Source organism: Brachyhypopomus gauderio, chromosome 6 (assembly GCF_052324685.1).
Source record: "Brachyhypopomus gauderio isolate BG-103 chromosome 6, BGAUD_0.2, whole genome shotgun sequence".
In the NCBI taxonomy this organism is placed as follows: domain Eukaryota; kingdom Metazoa; phylum Chordata; class Actinopteri; order Gymnotiformes; family Hypopomidae; genus Brachyhypopomus; species Brachyhypopomus gauderio.
This window is the reverse complement of record NC_135216.1, coordinates 4,461,232-4,481,930: the sequence shown is the minus strand read 5'-3', so window position 1 is coordinate 4,481,930 and position 20,699 is coordinate 4,461,232. Positions and strand designations below refer to the sequence as shown.

Below are 20,699 nucleotides of genomic sequence, written 5' to 3'. Positions count from 1 at the left end.
TTCCAGATGTTTTAATGGTGGATTCCAGCAAAGGCGTAAATTACTGACACTAGTAAATGTAAAGAAAAACTGTACATATAACATATAAAAAGTACTCAAGCCCGCAAAGCCCACTGCTGGGATTGAGAACAATGGGGCGATGCGGAAACCGACATCCCATTCCGGAGGAGCTAAGGAGGAGAGCCCGAGGAAGCAAGGCCGGTGCTAAGCTAAAGGCTAGGCCAGTGGTTCCCAAACTTTTTCTGCCGTGCCCCCCTTTAGTAGATGAGAATATTTTTGCGCCCCCCCTACACCCCCCCCCCCCCCCCCATATTGACTAGGGATGTGTTGAAAACTTACAAAAACAATAGGTTCACAACTTTGGTCAAACATGAAAAAAATTAACTGCAAGAAACATTTTAAATGGTTCAAGAATTCTAAATGTAATTTAAAATAAATAAGGAGATGAAATAAGAGAAACAGCAATACATATGCGGCTAGTTTGCAAGCGCAGACATCACGCAGAGCACAAAGCATGTAACGGCCAGAAATATGTGTACTGTCTCTTTAAGGGAGCGAGTTGAGCGTGCGTATGGAATATTGTTTTTTTAGCTTTCCGCCGTAGACCGAGTCAGACCACTGCTCTTTAATTTATTTCTGTAAGTAACGCATTAAATGAGCTTTGGACAACTCACCAGTTCATGTATGAACAGTGAAGTATTGCTGGAGCCCAGGTTTATTTTGGTCAACCAGCAAATAAACGGACTAAGTGGAATACCACCAGCGCGAGTATTAGGGTTGAACTAACTCCGAAAAGCAAGCAATACAAGCATATAATTAGAGTGAATAGATCTGTTTTTATGGATCGGTCACATTGTCCCCGATACCCGATCTAGAATTTTTTCAGATATTAATATCGGAATCGGTGCATCCCTAATATTGACACATGTGCACGTTTTACTTTCAAGCTCCGCGCCCCCCCTGCAATAGCTCCGCGCCCCACCTAGGGGGCGCGCCCCCCACTTTGGGAACCACTGGGCTAGGCTATCCGACAATCGGAGGCGCTACAAACCACCTATTCCCTCCGTTATCATGGGGAATGTGAACTCGCTACCTAATAAGGTTGATGAGCTGTCCGCACTAATCAATCAGCGGATTTACCGTGAGTGCAGCTTGCTTATCTTTACGGAGTCATGGCTAACTGAGCTAATACCGGATGCTAACGTGGACCTGCTTGGCTTCACTGCTGTGAGAGCGGACAGAGACAAAAAATCATGCGGGAAAAGCAAAGGTGGGGGGTTGATCATCTATGTTAACAATCGCTGGTGTCACCCCGGTCATATATCTGTAAAGATAGTCTTATGCTGTTCGGATCTGGAGTTACTAGCTGTTAGCTGCCGGCCCTACTATGTTCCACGAGAATACAGTCATGTGATCGCTCTCTGTGTTTACATTCCACCGAGGGTGGACGCAGCCGCAGCATGTGAGCACATTCACTTAGCGACTGCAAAATTACAGACACAGCACCCTGATGCATTTATCTTAATTTCTGGGGACTTTAATCATGCTACTCTGGACTCTACACTGCCTGCATTTTATCAGAACGTGGACTGTCCAACAAGAAACAACAGGACAATAGACCTCCTATATGCTAATGTAAAAGAGGCATACAGAGTCACAGCCCTGCCCCCCCTGGGGAAGTCGGACCACGTTCTACTACATGCACAGCCTATGTACACCCCCCTCGTTCAAAGGCTGCCTCCAACTACCAGAACCACCAGGAAGTGGACCCCAGAAATGGAAGAAGAGCTGAGGGACTGTTACAGTAACACAGACTGGGATGTTCTTCTCAATTCTCACTGTGAAGACATCGAGACGATGACACACTGTCTGACAGATTATATTAACTTCTGTACAGATGTGGTCTCCCCCATAAAAACCGTACGATGCTACCCCAACAACAAGCCATGGGTCACACAGAAAGTTAAGGCTGCAATCAACACAAAAAAAGCTGCCTTTAGAAACGGGAACCGGGAGGCGATGAGAGCAGCACATCTGGATCTAAAACACTGTGTGAGGGAAGCCAAAGATAGCTACAGGAGGAAGATTGAGCAGAAGCTTGCAGATAACAACATGAGAGAGGTATGGAATGGTCTCAAAAACATCACAGGCCATAACACCAAGACGAGAGCGGGGGAGGGGACTGTGGATAGAGTGAATGAGTTGAACATCTTCTTCAACAGATTTAACCAGGCCACGTCCTCCTCAACCCCCCATTCACTACAGCCATCTCCCCTCTCTTCATTATCACACCCTCCTCCAGATACTGCAGCAGGCAACCCCACCCCCAACTATCCTCCCACCACAGCAACTTCAACTCTGACCTTAACACAACACCTACACAACACAACCACAACACAGACCTCAGCAAACATCACTTCAGACCAAGTCAGGAAACAACTAAGGAAGCTCCACCCCAAAAAAGCGCCTGGACCTGACATGGTATTACCTCGTGTACTGAAGAACTGTGCTGATGAACTGTGTGAACCGCTACAACGTGTCTTCAATCTCAGCCTGCAGCTGGGAAAAGTGCCCACCATATGGAAAACTTCATGTATAGTTCCTGTTCCCAAAAAGAACAGACCCAGTGAACTGAATGATTTTAGACCTGTGGCACTAACATCGCACATTATGAAGACGTTTGAGCGGCTCCTCCTCTGCCTCCTCAGTCCCCAGATACAACATGCTCAGGATGGACTGCAGTTTGCTTACCGGGCAGGTGTTGGCGTGGATGACGCCATCCTCTACCTACTACACAGAGCACATTCACACCTGGACAATAAGAACACAGTGAGGATTCTTTTTCTGGACTTCTCAAGTGCTTTTAACACCATTCAGCCTCTTTTACTCCAGGATAAGCTGAACAGGATGTGTGTGGACCCCTGCCTGGTTGTCTGGATCATCAGCTACCTCACTAACAGGCCACAGTATGTCAAGATGGTGGACATCACGTCTGACACTGTGATCAGCAGCATAGGAGCACCTCAAGGCACGGTGCTGGCCCCTCTTCTCTTCACCCTCTACACTGCTGACTTCTGGTACAACTCTGAGCTGTGTCACATCCAGAAGTTTGCAGATGACACAGCCATCGTCGGGTGTATCAGGGATGACAGGGAGGAGGAGTACAGGAGCCTAGTGAAGGATTTTACAACCTGGTGCAATGCAAACCACCTACAGCTCAACACCACAAAAACCAAAGAGCTGGTCATCGACTTTGGGAAGTCTAGACCCAAGCCACGACCGATCATGGTAGGAGGGGATGAGGTGGAGATGGTTGCATCATACAAGTACCTGGGGTTGTGGCTGAACAATAAACTGGACTGGTCTTGCAATACAGAGCAACTGTGCAAAAAGGGACAGAGCAGGATGTATTTTCTCAGGAAGATTCGGTCCTTCAACATATGCAGAAAACTCCTGCTGACTTTCTACCAGACGGTAGTGGCCAGTGTCCTGTTCTACACCGTGGTCTGCTGGGGGGGCAGTATATCCAAGAAGGACTCTTCCAGGATAGAAAAACTGATCAGGCGGGCAGGATCTGTTGTCGGCACTAGGCTGGACTCTCTGGTGACGGTAGCAGAAAAAAGGACACTGAACAAACTACTGGACATCCTGGATAACACCAGTCACCCATTGCACACGGTCATCATACAACAGAGGAGTCTGTTTAGTGACAGACTACTACTCCCCAGGTGCAGGACTAATAGACTCAAACACTCTTTTGTCCCTCAGGCCATCAAACTATACAACTCCTCTCTGGGAACGAGGGGGAAGGAGTTAATAGGTGGATGTGCCAATGGGTAGACTGAGAATGTTTGGGAATCAGCTGAGCTGATCACCTATAAACTGGGCTATGTGTAATATGATGACACAATTTAATCAATCAGTTCATCCAAATCACAATACCTCATAATGGGCTATGTGCAATTGCATCCTCTTATCCTTTTATACATTGCCGTTTTTTCTTAGTTTATGTTTATTATTATTACTGTTATTATTATTATTATGTTGTGTGCTTAATCTTGTTTTAGTGATATTTTTAAATTGTAATACTACCTTGTTAACATTATGGTACTGTAACGCTGCTACTGGAAAAATACAATTTCCTGAAGGGATCCGTCCCAAGGGATAAATAAAGCTCTATCTATCTATCTATCTATCTATCTAAAGGCTTATAAGCAGCACTTTAAGCAAGCACTGGCAAACAGCAGCCAGTCTAGCCCCTGACTTTCGTGGGCTCAACACAATTACTTCCAATATTCAATAACCAACATTAACCAACCAACCTCTCCCCCCCTTAGCCTCTGAGAGGAAGCCCTCTTATACTAGTAGCCCCTCCCCTTAATTAAGCTGGGGCATACCATTACTACTAGCAGGGGTTACCTATAAACACAAACATAACATACATACATTACATTACTGCAGTAACACAATATATACCTAACATTTTACGTTTAGTGCACTATGACAAGAATAATAATTAATATGTCCATCCATTGTGTACATCTCAGTCCTCAGGTATTCCCAGGACCTGTAACCCCCCTCCCCTCCTTCAGTAGGCCGAGGGCCCTTCGACCACTATAAGGAAGGAGCTGGCTGGGCCGCCAGTCCCCCTGAGAATCCCACATGAAGAGTTAAGTACAGCATTTAGTCCATCACAGGAATGTCTGTAGAGTCTCTGTGATGGGCCAGAGCTACTGGCATCTTCACAATACATGATGGGGAATAGGGCAAGAGTGTGGAGACAAAATAAGAAAAAAACCATGATGCCAAAGGGGGAAACTATAATATTGGGAAAGACGTATTTACTGATCTGCTTATACCTCAAAGATGCTGTTTTAGCAGTATTTTAAAAGAAAGAGTAGAACTTTAAAATGTAATCCTGTGTTTTAGATTTTATTCAGGATGTGTCAGGTCATCAGGACATTTGGACACAGCTGTTTGCGTGTGGCTCCTTCATGGCTCCATTGTTTCATGTTCGGATTTCTCCTGAATACGGACTACAGTGCAGAAAAAAAGGACTTCAGAATAAGCACCATTATGGTCCTGAACAATTTCCTTTTGAACAGAAAGTGTCTTACATTTAGAACTGGAGCACACGACTCTCCATACAAACTGTGCGGCATTATCTGAAATACACCAACAAACAAGAATAAAACAATGTTTTGCCATATACAGTAACATGAATGAACAGGTACTGTCACTGCCTAATTTTGATCTTCTTAACGTGATGATTCATAAGACTCAAATCAGTCCACATGATCCTTATATGATCCAGATGCAGCTGCAAGATGACACATAACTGCAGTAATAATCCAATGAACAAAGAAGTCTAACAAAAATAATAATTTGAGTTTGGCTGTTATCCATGAGTAGGATAAGAAATTAAAAATTGCCAGCTACATAGCATTTGCTATTTCTCAGCTGTTTTACTTATATTCCCCAAGGTGTGAATACAGGAGAGGAGTTAGCAATGTCGGCAATGTAATGTTTTCACAGTCTAACTGTGATATAAATTACTCATTGATAGCATCAATATGCTGCACAATCAGATAAACACAACCGGACATATTTGTTAGATTTAGTTCTACTCCAACATGTGCGTTATTTTATTTGCCGTGTGCCAACACATCATTCATCTATGTTAGTCCCTACTGGTGATGTGGAGGATTAACAGTAATAACACCAATGCATCAGAGGCAAGAACAACAAAAAAAACCCACAGGTTCTGATGTGACAGTTCTTAATGTGCTCACGTTACACTGAAACCTTCACCTCATATGACAATATAGTGAATAAATTAATAAAATAATTTTATTAAAAAAGTGAATAAAATAATACACACCTTACACTTCTCTGTTGGCCCTAAAGGTAATTGTCACGTTGAGGACCCCGGCCCCTCCCTTTTGGGCATGTGTTTACGTCGTCTACGACTCCTAGTCTGCGTCTGTGGATCTCCGTAGGTGCGGTTATGTCTTGTGATCATCCGTCTCACCTGTGGCTCGTCTCGTAATCAAGTGGGACTTATGTGGTTTGTCTACTTAATGTGCGTTCGCGCAGTGTCCTGTGCTCGTCGTTGTCTAAAGTCCACACGTTGCCGTTCTGTTACGTGTTTTACGTGCGATATATGCGCTATCTGTGTGTTCAAATAAAAGTGACGTCTGTCGCCACAGAGGGATCCGTGTCTCATCCTTCACGCCGCACCGAACGTCACAGTAATCTCAGTACATAAATCATTTTAGTCATTGCTGCATCAGGAGTGATGTCATATCCAGGAATCACATCCTTCAGAATCTGGTATGGCAGACACATATATTTTGTCACAAGGCTATGTGCATATTTTCAGCTGTCCTTTGTTTCTGTGGTTCATTTGGTTTGTTATTTAATCCCTGTCTTTCTAGTATTCCTTTGCGGGTCAATGTCGGTACACTTTGCGGTACACACTTTTTTGTACATATTGAACTCTGTTCAATATATTCATGTTTATCACGCATAGAGTTTCTCTCTCTGTTCATGTTGTTTGTTAGTTTAGCTTCACTCTTTATGTTCCTGAATTTAGCCAATCGTGTTACTGTTTAGCCCCTGTTCATGGTTTGTGTGTTTGTTGGGTTTATCAGTCTTGTTTAGTCAACCTGTTGATGTTTGGCCCTGTTCATCCTATACAGTGGGGAAAATAAGTATTTAGTCAGTCACCAATTGTGCAAGTTCTCCCACTTAAAAAGATGAGAGAGGCCGGTAATTGACATCATAGGTAGACCTCAACTATGAGAAAATCATTTTGTCTGACTTTTAAAGAATTTATTTGCAAATAATGGTGGAAAATAAGTATTTGGTCAATAACAAAAGTTCATCTCAATACTTTGTTGTATATCCTCTGTTGGCAATGACAGAGGTCAAACGTTTTCTGTAAGTCTTCACAAGGTTGGCACACACTGTTGCTGGTATGTTGGCCCATTCCTCTATGCAGATCTCCTCTAGAGCAGTGATGTTTTGGGGCTGTCGGCGGGCAACACGGACTTTTAACTCCCTCCAAAGGTTTTCGATGGGGTTGAGATCGGGAGACTGGCTAGGCCACTCCAGGACTTTGAAATGTTTCTTACGAAGCCACTCCTTTGTTGCCCTGGCAGTGTGCTTGGGATCATGTCATGCTGAAAGACCCAGCCACGTTTCATCTTCATTGCCCTTGCTGATGGAAGGAGGTTTGCACCCAAAATCTCACAATACATGGCCCCATTCATTCTTTCATGTACACAGACCAGTCGTCCTGGTCCCTTTGCAGAGAAACAGTCCCAAAGCATGATGTTGCCACCCCCATGCTTCACAGTTGGTATGGTGTTCTTTGGATGCAACTCAGCATTCACTGTCCTCCAAACACGACGAGTTGTGTTTTTACCAAATAGTTCAACTTTGGTTTCATCTGACCATATGACATTCTCCCAATACTCTTCTGGAACATCCAAATGCTCTCTAGCAAACTTCAGACGTGCCTGGATATGGACTGGCTTAAGCAGGGGGACACGTCTGGCACTGCAAGATCTGAGTCCCTGGCGTCGTAGTGTGTTGCTGATGGTAGCCTTTGTAACATTGGTCCCAGCTTTCTGCAGGTCATTCACTAGATCCCCCCTTGTGGTTCTGGGATTTTTCCTCACCGTTCTTGTGATCATTTTGACCCCACGGGCTGAGATCAGTCTATTGCAGATTCAGTCTTCCCAGCCTGGTGCAGGTCTACAGTTCGGTTTCTGGTGTCCTCCGACAGCTCTTTCGTCTTCACCATAGTGGAGTTTGGAGTGTGACTGTTTGAGGTTGTGGGCAGGTGTCTTTTATACTGTTAACAACTTCAAACAGGTGCCATTAATACAGGTAATGAGAAGAAGTTACAGGTCTGTGACAGCCAGAAATCTTGCTTGTTTGTAGGTGACCAAATACTTATTTTCCACCATTATTTGCAAATAAATTTTTAAAAGTCAGACAAAATGATTTTCTCAATTTTTTTTTCACATTTTGTCTCTCATAGTTGAGGTCTACCTATGATGTCAATTAGGACCGCTACCTCCGCCTTTGTGCAAGAAGGAACAGGAGGAGCACTGCCAGAGCCCTGCAAAATGATGTCCAGCAGGCCACAAATGTGCATGTGTCTGCCCAAACAGTTAGAAACCGACTCCATGAGGATGGTATGAGGGCCCGACGTCCACAGATGGGGGTTGTGCTCACCTAACACCTGTGCCTAACACCGTGCAGGACGCTTGGCATTTGCCAGAGAACACCAGGATTGGCAAATTCACCACTGGCGCCTTGTGCTCTTCACAGATGAAAGCAGGTTCACACTGAGCACATGTGACAGACGTGACAGAGTCTGGAGAGGCCGTGGAGAGCGATCTGCTGCCTGCAACATCCTTCAGCATGACCGGTTTGGCAGTGGGTCAGTAATGGTGTGGGGTGGCATTTCTTTGGAGGGCCGCACAGCCCTCCATGTGCTCACCAGAGGTAGCCTGACTGCCATTAGGTACCGAGATGAGATCCTCAGACCCATTGTGAGACCATATGCTGGTGCGGTTGGCCCTGGGTCCCTCCTAATGCAGGACAATGCTAGGCCTCATGTAGCTGGAGTGTGTCAGCAGTTCCTGCGAGATGAAGGCATTGAAGCTATGGACTGGCCTGCCCGTTCCCCAGACCTGAGTCCGATTGAGCACATCTGGGACATCATGTCTCGCTCCATCCACCAATGTCACGTTGCACCACAGACTGTCCAGGAGTTGGCGGATGCTTTAGTCCAGGTCTGGGAGGAGATCCCTCAGGAGATCATCCGCCACCTCATCAGGAGCATGCCCAGGCGTTGTAGGGAGGTCATACAGGCACGTGGAGGCCACACACAATACTGAGCCTCATTTTGACTTGTTTTAAGGACATTACATCAAAGTTGGATCAGCCTGTAGTGTGATTTTCCACTTTAATTTTGTGTGTGGCTCCAAATCCAGGCCTCCATTGGTTAATAAATTTGATTTCCATTGATGATTTTTGTGTGATTTTGTTGTCAGCACATTCAACTTTGTACAGAACAAAGTATTCAATGAGAATATTTCATTCATTCAGATCTAGGATGTGTTATTTGAGTGTTCCCTTTATTTTTTTGAGCATATATATAAATATATATATATATATATATATATATGGCTATTGTGCCAAGTTGAGCTAGGTCTCCCTACCATACAATCCATCCAATTAGATATGAGGGGGCGAGGGTTAATGCACACTTTCTGCATGATAAATCCACTTCATCTTGTTTTAGAGCTGTTACTCAAACCACAAACCGCTATCGGCCCGATTGTTCATATGTATGTGACCAGTCTGTGAACTGTTGGTGTTGCACTACAAAGAGGAGGAGAATATAAACTCTTCCTCCCACACAGATAGAATGCGCTGGCTAGATGGGAATTAGTTTTCTCCTAACAAAAAAAAAAATCTTTAGATTGTTTTTGTATCTTTTAAAAAGCTGATGTAACCTGATGGTACAGTTCTATTAAATATGAAGCACAAAAAGCATTTATTTCTTTACTTATTTTTAGCTGTGGCAGTGGCAGAACAATACAGAAGAAAGTTTGGAAATATTTAATATTTTTCTCAAAAGTAAAGCAAAAAAATGCATAAATATGAAAATCATGCATAGGACAAAATGATTACCCGTCTCCTGGATCTTATGTGAGATTATTCAGTTTTCAGTATTTACTTAGACATGTCAATTTATATGCTGCTTTTGCTCCACCTACCTATAGAGCAACAACTGTGCAGACTTTTCAGAATTATCTTAATCTATATTTAGCTATACTTAAATACATTAATTAAAAGCAGTACAGAGATTGGTTGATGGAACTGGTTAATGATATTGTAGATCATCAGATTGAGAGCAGAGGGTAAGAAGCTGATATTGTCTTCTAGAGTGAAGCTCAAGTAGTGCTTCCTGTAAAAGAATAAAGTCCATGGACGGGGTGAGAGGTGTCCTTGTTGTGACCTCTCTCTCCATAAGCTGCATTTCCTCTGTGGAGTACCGATGATATCCCAGGCAGTTTGCAACTGAGACTTCCAGCTTGCTGTGCAACATCAGTACAACAGTAGGCTACAACACTGTTATGCTGTTTGATGCAGAAGTCACACTCGGCCGGTGTGGCTCGTACTCTGGGACCCTGAGATGGTTTTGTGGATTTCAGCTGCAAGACAGCAGCGACGCCCAAGACCTCCACAACACAGAATGTGGCACAATAGTGTCAATGTGACGCCAATGCCCAAGACAGAATATCAGTTTGGCATATACTTTGAGCTTGAGGTGACCTGAGAGTTTTACAATGACAACAGCCTTCATAGAGATCTTTGGAATTTTACACTTTAAAACTTTCAGACAGAACTGTGATGCAATTTCTTACTGAAAAGAACCCAGAGAGAAATGTGAAGTTTAACATTGAAAACAAACTACAGAGAGATAAGTGGTTGAGTTTTATACTGAAAACAAGGTGGTGTTGGTCAAATCACATGTATGGACATTTGGTCTATTCTAAATGAATTGTATCTGAAGCACATGTTTCTGTTAAAATGTCATAGCTGTTTTGTTTTGTCCTGTGTGTATGTGGTAGTCAAAGTCAAAGTCAAATTTATTTATATAGCGCCTTTCACAACACATGTTGTCACAAAGCAGCTTTACAGGATTTACATGGTTAACAATACTATGTTTATGGTAGTAAAAAAAACCTCAAATTGCTCCAAGCTGATTGTGATTCCACAGTCAATTTCACCAAAATAGTAAACAAAATGTCAGATAGAATGTCAGTTAGAAATTCAACATGCAGAAATGCAGAAAGGGTTGCAAAATAGACAAAAGCAATTTCTTAAGAAAAACATGGTAAGAAACCCCCAGGGGAATGTCTTTATCTGCATTATCAATAGTGATTGCCACATTTTACACTTCTTGAGAAACCTGAGTTTGTGCAGGCAGCATTTTTGAGAAATTAGCAACAGCTTTTATCATGTGTGCTTTCATCCAGCCCCCCATTAACAACCAAATCGCTCCAAAATACTTTCATTCATTTATTTAATTAAAAGAAACATTTGTGCATTCATATTTATCTAGTTATAAAGTGGTGATGGTTAGTAATAGATAGAGAGTATCTCCCAGGAAATTCCGGGGGAACAGGGAGAAATACACAATCCAAGCTCAGTACGGTCAATATGGTCCAGGTCAGGATTAGAGTAGCAGTAGAAACCGGGCAAAGGTATAGCAGGGCAAATCCAAGAGAGCTAAAATGCACAAAACGAGTCGAACCATAAAGGGAAAACAGGATGAAAGAATAGCTTGGTATGCTGTCCAACAATGCAGGCAATACTTTGTAGGGAGTAGAGCAGGGATGTCAAAGTCAGTGATGTCAGTAACGCGTTACTTAGTAACGCGTTACTCTAATCTTACCACTTTTTTCGGTAACGAGTAATATAACGCGCTACTATTTCCAGTCCAGTAATCAACTTACTTTGACACATGTGGAGTAGAGGGTCCACACGGTTTAAATAATGATGTGATGAGAAACAGGTGTAAGGAGAGGACGACCATGACAGCCCCATTATGCATGTTTTCTAAATTACAGTGGTCCATCAGGATTAGCCCCCTCTAACCAATGCCTCCACGCCTCCAGTGCCAGTTTTACGGCCAACAACTTGCGTTCTCCGATACCATGATTCCATTCGGCAGGAGTTTGTGCTAGTAGCTTACTAGGTGTAGGCAGGATCCTGCTCCCCTTTGTGACGTTATGGCTCCTACACCTACCTGGGACGCATCCACCTCCAACACAAAGGGCACTGTAGGATCAGGACGCCTCAACACTGGTCTGATCTCATACCCCAAGAAGGAGATAGCTTGTCAGAATTCACTTTTCAAGTTTGACATATAGGTGGTGGTCATAAAGGGATGGGCAGGGTCAGCAACAATACTCAGGTAGGCTGTGGCATTGACATGATGCTCAATTGGTACTAATGGACCCCAAGTGTTCCAGGAAAATATCCCCCACACCACCACCACCACCAGCCTGAACCGTTGATACAAGGCAGGATGGGATGGATCCATGTTTTCATGTTGTTGACGCCAAATTCTGACCCTACCATCCAAATGTCGCAGCAGAAATCAAGATTCATCAGACCAGGCAATGTTTTTCCAATCTTCTATTGTCTAATTTTGGTGCGCCTGTGAGAATTATAGCCTCTGTTTCCTGTTCTTAGCTGACAGGAGAGGCACCTGGTGTGGTCTTCTGCTGCTGTAGCCCATCCACCTCAAGTTTTGATGTGGTGTGCATTCAGAGATGCTCTTCTGCATGTCTCGGTTGTAACAACTGGTTATTTGAGTTACTATTGCTGTTCTATTAGCTCAAACCAGTCTGGCCATTCTCTTCTGCTGCCATGTGATTGGCTGATTTGACATTTGCGTTAATGAGCAGTTTGGGTGTACCTAATAAAGTGGCTGGTGAGTATATGGTAGGCATTGGCACAGACTATGGAAATTGTGAAGGAATGCATGCACAATTACAAAGTTATTCAGAAGTCAGTTAACTTGACATTGCCTTGTTTATTTACAAAAATAAATAGTGAATTTTTGCTAAATTTCCTATGAACAGTGTGAAACCACAACAGGAAAAATCTGTAGAATGCCATAGCATTCTAAAAATTGTTTGGAAATTACATATTACACATCCCTCATTTTCCCATTCAAAGGTGTTCAGCAGAATGATAAATGTTAAAAGCGAGACTTGCACATGCCAACAAAGATACCAACAGGAAAAACACACTTCCCAAATAGAAGTACAAGATTTAAAGATGGAAGCCAGAAAATAATTTTTAAAAGAAATCATTCAATTTTAAAAGAATTGGTAATTTATCACTTTCGGCAAATATATTTGCAGTCCCCAAGCAATATAGAGTGATATCCCAAGAGCAATTTAGAAATCCCAAGAGCCATTTTCTTGCACTCTTGAAGCTTTAATAGTTCTTTAACAAACACAACATGGTATTTGTGAAAAGCCAATCGTAAAGAAATGGGGGATATTAGGGACAGTATCCCAGTTTATTTGACAATCTGTCTGTTAAGATGTATTTAAATTGTGGCATCTCCAGTTTGGCTTGCTCCCACTTAGTAGATGGCCACTAATGACTCATGAGGTGAATTACAGAAATTATTGGATAGGCTGGAGAGGATTATGAAGAAGGCTATGAGGAAGTGGTCATGGGTGCCATGTTGCATTATGGCGGGGTATAGGAGAGAGGTGCTGGAGATACCACAGAGACGTTGAACTGAAATGTGCTAAGTAGGGGTGACCTGCAATAGTCGCTGATTCGACTATAGTCGACTATACCCCCTAGTCGACTATGAACGTCATAGTCGAATGTACCATTCTAACTGCATGGAGGTGCCCAAGGATGCTGCTAAGCATTAGTTGTTACATGAAATGTCTTTGTTTTCATTATATATAGCCTTTTGTCAAATAAAATCATCCTAATTTCTGGTAATAAATATTTTAAAATGATGTTTGCGCATTAACAATAGGCATCTTCCTTACTACACATTAATAAATCACACCCTGCAGTTGCACAATCCAAACGAGCGGAGCTGAACACGCTACAGAATACGAGCAGCATCTGCCGAGATTATAATGGCTACTAAAAAACTTCAAAAGTATTTTGAAAAACATAAAGATGAATCAAACAAATTAAAGTGCAAGTTATGTCATCAACGTCTTTCATTTCGCACGACAACAACCAACATGGCATACCATTTAAAACGTGTAAGGCGAAAAAAACGTTTGTTGTTTCAGTCGTCTTGTCGTGGTGCGTCTCAGCAAGTAGGCCTATAAACATTTTTTGTTGTTGTTTGATTTTAAACCCCGTTACTAGAACCTTTCCTTGTATTTTTTTGCTGTTGTGTGGCAATTTTTTTATTTTCAGGCAGGCATATTTTATTTAAAATATTTTTGCACAGTACCTGTCTGACAGTTCGATATGCGCAATGCGCACTGACTGCTAATGTTCTCTAACGTTTCATTTAAAAAAAATAAATAAAAGCTGAATAAAGCCAACCTACCGTGTTTATTCATTTATCTGAGTGTTTTAGATTTTTACTTTGAAGAGGAAAAAAGTCCTGAATGAGAACGGGATCCCGTTTTAAGGTGCTCTAAATAAAAAATATATAAATAAACCTGATTCGACTATTAGTCAACTAAAGGGAAAAGCTGACGAATCAGATTCGACTATGAAAATCCTTAGTTGAATACACCCCTAGTGCTAAGACGGGTCATGATTTTGTTAGGGTCTACGGATGTGGTGATAAAAACAACGAGTGTCAGCTGTGCGGGTGTGGGAGGAGAGACACCCCTCGTCTTCCCGGGAGAGCTCGCCTGTCCGCGTAAGCGTCCCGGCATTCTACGGGACGGACGCGCCACTAGAGGGTGAGCTTGGGGAGGAGGAGAGAACCCCGACGCAGGAACAGCTGGAGAAAGACCCAGTGTGCGCCCTCCAGCTGGCCACAGCCCAGGGGCTAGAGGAGAGAGACCCCGAGCTGGCGGAGACCTTCCGCCAGGGCGCGGTGAGGATTTGGAGGGAACGACACTCCCCTCCGTCCCGCGCCCGCTCTTCTCTGAGGGTGGACTCCTGCGTCTGCGGTGCTATCGAGTCCACCCCGGAGAACGAGTTTGGGGAGGGGGACTCCGAGGAGGAACAGGACGAAGGGGAGGAGTCATACCCTCCGTCACTATGCGATGCTTCCACCGTTGACTACGGCGGGGAAGGAGAGGAAGCCTACCCCCTGTCGCTGGAAGACGCGTCCACACTCGACTACAGGTCAGAGGAGGAGGAGGAGTCCGAGGAAGAGGACTACCTCCCTCCGCCCGTTGGTTCCTCTTCCGTCATAGAGGAGGGGGAGGAGGTCGAGGTTGGGGACTACCCTCAGTCGGAGCAATCGGCATACCCCGCCAATTACGGTGAGGAAGAGGAGGAAGATCGTCCTCTGTCCGTGCACTCGGGCGTCTCAGAGTGCACGGACAGCGAATTCTACTCTGAGGAAGAGGACGGTCTGCCCCCCTCTGAATGCTCTGCTGAGACGGTGAAGGGAAGGTGGAAGTCGTCCTCCGATCGCTCTGGAGAAGAGGAGATGGACTGCTCCCGGGGTGGCAGCCCGGAGCAGCCCATGAGTTGGAGCCAGGGTAGCGAGACGGAGGAGATGGAAGTGACCGCGCCCAGGGCTGACTCCGGAGGGTCCGCCAGCCGCGCTGCGCCAGGCGCGTCCGCCAGGCGCGTCCGCCAGCCGCGCTGCGCCAGGCACGTCCGCCAGCCGCGCTGCGTCCGGTGGAGGGACTGCAGCAAGGGCAGGAGGAGCACCGCCCTCCGCAGCACCTGCTGCACCAGTAGCTCCCGACCTCTCTCTCCTCATCTCTCTCCTGCTGGCGCGCAGCCTGGCGCCTATGTCGTGTGTGTGTGTACCAGTGTTTGTAAGTCTTCCCGTATGTGTGCCGAATCCCCTAATCCCGTTTGTTCCTCTGTGTGTGAATGTACCGGTGTGTGTATTCGTGTCTGTTCCGTTGAGTGTGTCTAACGTCTTTTCCCCCGTCTTCCCAGGGAGGGTGTGCTAGGCGATTCGTAACGGACGCTTCGCCAAGGGCAGTCACCTCCCAGACGCAGGATTGAGCGCGTCGGATCCGCCCATCGTCGTGGGTTCGGGGCACTCGGTCCTGTTGGCACCCCGGGACGTGTAGTGCCCTTGGAGGGGGCGTCTGTCATGTTGAGGACCCGGCCCCTCCCTTTTGGGCGTGTGTCAACGTTGTCCACGTGCTTTGTCTGCGTCAGTGGAGATTCGTGGTTGGGGTTATGTCGTGTGATTAATAAGTCTCACCTGTGAATCGTCTCGTGATCACGTGGGGCTAATGTGGTTTGTCTATTTAATGCGCGCTCGCGCAGTGTCCTGTGCTCGTCGTTGTCTATGTTTACACGTCTGTGTGCAAGTGTGAGTGTTGCCTGTGCGCTAGACAGCGCTATTGTTATAAATAAAACAAACGTGACGTCAGTCCAAGAGGATTCCGTGTCTCATCCTTCGGGACAGCCCGAGCGTCACACAAATAAAAAAAAACGAGTTTATACGTTTATAATAAATAGATGATTGTCTTCAAACCACAATTTCGAGACTTAATAAATGTTCTGCTCATGCCAGGATGCGTATCCCATGTTCATACAAGAGCTGGTGAAACGTGTAGAAGGAAGAAGTGAACACTTGCAGCAAATGTGTTCAACAGACTTTACACCATTTCAAATAAACTTTACACTGATGGACCTCTGTGTTTGTACATTGCATAACCAATATTTACGAGTGCATTTATGGTATAAACTAATATTTAAAACATCCACTTGCTTGTTTGTTCAAAACCAGATCACTAATGAAAGAGACCAGTGAAAACATCCTCAGGGCACAGATCTCTGTTACCCATTCAAGGAGCTGAGCTAGGAGTAGATCACAGCAGAAACCATCAGATTATTACAGATTATAACCCAGCGTTCCACCTCTGCTCTGGAAATGTTTCTGAACGTAGTAAAGTTCTCCTCACCTTAGGCACCCTCATCTCCTCAGGCAGAGAGAGGAAGTAGGCGGTGAACCTGTGGTCCAGGAAAGGCACTCTGAGCTCCAGCCTAATGAGACGATGGCAGAGAGACAGCCATGAACAGAGGACTCAAACGGAGGGGGGGGGAGCAGTGACTTTATTTAGCTGGACATTACAGAGCCCACAGATGTGGCAGGCGTGGGTGCGTTACGAGGGGGTGCAGGGCTCTTCTCTCACCCGTGTGCGGCCGTAGTTCTGTCTGCTCTCAGCGCATCAAACACATACAAACAGGAGCCTGGAGAAGCAGGAGATCCTTTACCTTCACACATTTGCATGCTGGGGTGCACATTCTATCACTCCAAACATCACACCTTATATCACTCCAAACATCATCACAGTATGGCCTTTGTAGTGGTATGTGGTGTTCACATGATTTAGTGACAGTTTTGTATGCCAGTCTTTGACTACTGCTTATTCAAGCAATCAACAATCTCTAACATGATGGAAGGTATATTAGTTTGTAAGTCACACTGGACATGAATGTCTGCTAAATGCCCTAAATGTAAATGTAAATGTATTTTATGATGATATAATCGTAATATTGTCTTCTGCCCATATTGTGGAGCCCTTTAAGTGAGTCATCAAGTTTTTATCCATTCAACATCTCCTACCTAATCTACTTTTTGAGATACAAACTGACATCCAGAAGAACTGATTGTGATGTTTTTCTTTTTAAAGATCATTTAATTTGCTGACATTGCAGATTCTGAGTAGCTTATAGAAATAGATGTAGTCCTGTTTAAGTTCATCAGAGCTTTTACCAGAGATCAATACACTTAGATTGACTTCTTAGATACATGCCTCATGGCAAAAATACATAACTAGACATATAACAACCAAACAAACAAGTTCCCACTAAGGAAAAATCTATAGAATTTTGGTGCCTTCTAGTGGCTAAAATGGGTGAAACACATAGTAAAATAAAACAAGTCAGTGTGAGTTATCCTACTGAAACTTGTGCAAAACATCGGGAGAGATCAAACTGCATAAGCTATAAACAAAGAATTGAACGTAAAATGGACACAGATTCAGTGTTATATCGCCGGTGGATGGCGCCAGAGCTAGCGAACTAGTAACGTATTGAATCATATATGTGTGAATCATATATATGTTGAATCAAATAAACTGGATATTTTTTTTCGGCGTGAGATATTGGAAGTGTGGCGTGAGAGCGTGTGAAAACGGTCAAATGCGTGTGTCTCACGCTCAATGCGTGAGAGTTGGCAACCCTGTAGTGATGGCAAAAGTTGGGTTTTTGGGAGACTGAATCAAATGAACCAATTGATTCGGAAAATGATTCGATCTTGTGAAACGTTCGAATCATCACACGCCACAGTGACATCTAGTGGGCAACCAGGGCCTAAATCTCTTTTCTTAACAGAAACAGAAGTAACATGTTTTTTATGAAATATGACATAAAATATTCCCCCATAACATATTGTGTTCCTAATTAAATTTTAGTCATGAAAACAGGGTTGTTTTAATGATTAAGATGTATTTTTCATTATGATACACTGTTAGTCAGTGGATTGATATAGCTGACATTATTCATTTTACATTGCAAGGTAGGGAAATGCTTGTGTAATCCTTTATTTATTAAACATTACAAGTAATCAGTTGTAATCACAAATGATTACAAGTAATCAGTAAACATTCTGATCTCAGACCAGCTGCTTGACCTTTTTTATATTGAGTATATTTATTTTATATTTAATATATTTATATCTATTAGCTCGGCTTTTTCTGAACCTTGTCTTATTTCACAATGTTTGACTAGTTTGCCAGTACCTGTAATATCTGTCTGGCTCTGCAGTTACCACAAAATCTTAGCCAAGGCAAAAGTAGAAGCCATAAGGTAATTACAGGTTGAAGACATGTTCTGTTTGATTAGAGATATGCTAGTATTTAGTGCCAGGTACCATATGTCAATGAGAGTGATTTATGGATTTGCAGAGAAAATCCAGTGTAAGTAGAAGCAAGAAGAGGTCTCCTCGAGGCACACAGATTGTTGCTATCCTAGATAGTTATGTTGTCATGTTGTGTGTAAAACAAATGTAATATATGGTTTTTGACATATATGTGATGGGCAGGGAGTGCAAAATAAAATGGAAGTGATCATGCCAAGTCTCAGAGGATAAGGAGGTTTTAATGCACACATTGCACAAAACCAAAAACCCGTGACACGATCCGAATTAAGGATATAATATCCAGCAGTCAACTGGTACAAAGACAAGACATATATAGACAATGACATATATCGACCGTCAGGTGAGGCGGATCATAGGCCCCGCCCACCTATGGGACAAACACAACGCAACAACAAGACAACTGCCACTGTAAACGGGGCGACCAGCAGGGGGCCCGCCGTGACAAAACAGTTAAAGTCACATACATTTTCATAATTTGTGGTGAAGATACACAGGATCAATGCAATTTGTCCAAGTTGCCAGTGGGCAATGGAAAAAACTCAGTTGCAATCACGTTCAGTTTAACTGGTGCAACATCCTCCCAAACACGCAGACCCAGACATCTCAGTTTTCCGATATACAACTGAGAGAGAGAGAGAGAGAGAGAGAGAGAGAGATTAAAAAAATATTAAGTTTAGAAAACTAGGAAATATATAGGAATAGTTGGCAAAGGCCACTATTCCTTAATTGTACAACAGAACCTCTCTAAAGATAGCTCAAACACATATTCGAATCAAGGTTTTCACTTGCTTGGTCTACAATAACGTGTAGATACATGTCACATTACATTAACCAGTTATTGGACACAAGTGGAGGTATTATAATACTTACTTAGGGAAGTAGCTAAGCTTTCTAATGATATATGGTATATTAGGTGTGAAATGGCTGTCATGGTGATATGGAATGGCATTGTGTTTATTGCACATTTTCAACACCATAACAGCAGTAACATAGCTTGGCAAGGGCTGTTAGATGAACAATAAACTGAGAAATAGTATATTCATTACTGCACAAACTGGAGAAGCAAAATGAATCTTGAATCTTAGAAACCTGAAAAATTTGCAATGCAATGGATTTTGTGACTAATATATTTACACATACCACAATATCAAGATTCCGTCCTCTTACAATTTGGGTTCGATATGTCAGGGGGTTAAAAATAGTAAAGGTCTGTTGAGTCTTCTCCTCAACAGCATCCTTTACCTGAAATCAAACATAACCAAAAACAGTATAAAGTCAGGTCACAATCTACACTGGAGCATTGTCATGTTTTATCTTTTATATTCATTATCTTATTCTACATTGTTTAATTCCTTTCTTGATGTGTACTTAATATTCATACTTTTATGTCCACCTTCTACAGATCTTACTTCTACAGTCAATGCAGCAGTGATGTGGAAGTTTGGAATATGTGTTTTTTTGTGGCCATTGGGATAGATAAATAACAGTAACTTAGTAACTATTAAAATATGCACATTAAAATTATATATTTTTAATTAAATAATTGATAACTCAAGGTTAATCACTCAGTTAAACAAGCATAGTGCAAAGAAAATAAATGATGTCACTAACCTTACGGCAGAGGTCCTTCACATCTTCATCAGCATCTACCCATTTGCTCCATCCTCCAGGTACAGAAGTCATCGTGCTTCAGTAGTGATGTGTTCGTTCGGCTCAGTAAAACTTTTCTCAGAGAGACAGAATGCCTGTTGCAACCGTGGAAGACTTGCTGAAATGCTTCCCTATTTATTCATACAAAACTACCTAGAGTGACGACACAAATATGACGTACTATTGCAACATCACTCAGAGGACTGGTCTTCTGATATATCTCTGACCAATAATGTGGTTACTCTAGTGAGTGTGTCAATCCTGGCCCCGCCCACGCATGCTTGTCAGACCTGTTTCCGGTTCTTTTCTTGTGTTTCTATCCAGATGTTTTATGTCAGTCCCTGATTTATTTAGCAGGAGTCGAAAGTTGAACCTCCGGTTCATTGTCTCGAGTTGTTTCAAGAGTACACTACCGTTC

General features: G+C 43.3%; 2 long non-coding RNA genes across 2 annotated transcripts; both read right to left on the bottom strand.

Annotated features, from left to right (window-relative positions):
• Positions 1-4,949: 4,949 nt before the first annotated feature.
• On the bottom strand, positions 4,950-5,959 carry LOC143516166 (uncharacterized). Its single transcript, XR_013131582.1, has 3 exons — positions 5,882-5,959; positions 5,118-5,165; positions 4,950-5,036 (listed from the first exon to the last, which is right to left on the bottom strand). It is a non-coding gene; the product is annotated as an uncharacterized LOC143516166 (long non-coding RNA).
• Positions 5,960-18,821: 12,862 nt separating this feature from the next.
• Positions 18,822-20,420, bottom strand: LOC143516165 (uncharacterized). The gene is made up of 3 exons (XR_013131581.1): positions 20,243-20,420; positions 19,772-19,873; positions 18,822-19,253 (listed from the first exon to the last, which is right to left on the bottom strand). It is a non-coding gene; the product is annotated as an uncharacterized LOC143516165 (long non-coding RNA).
• Between the last annotated feature and the right edge of the window lie 279 nt (positions 20,421-20,699).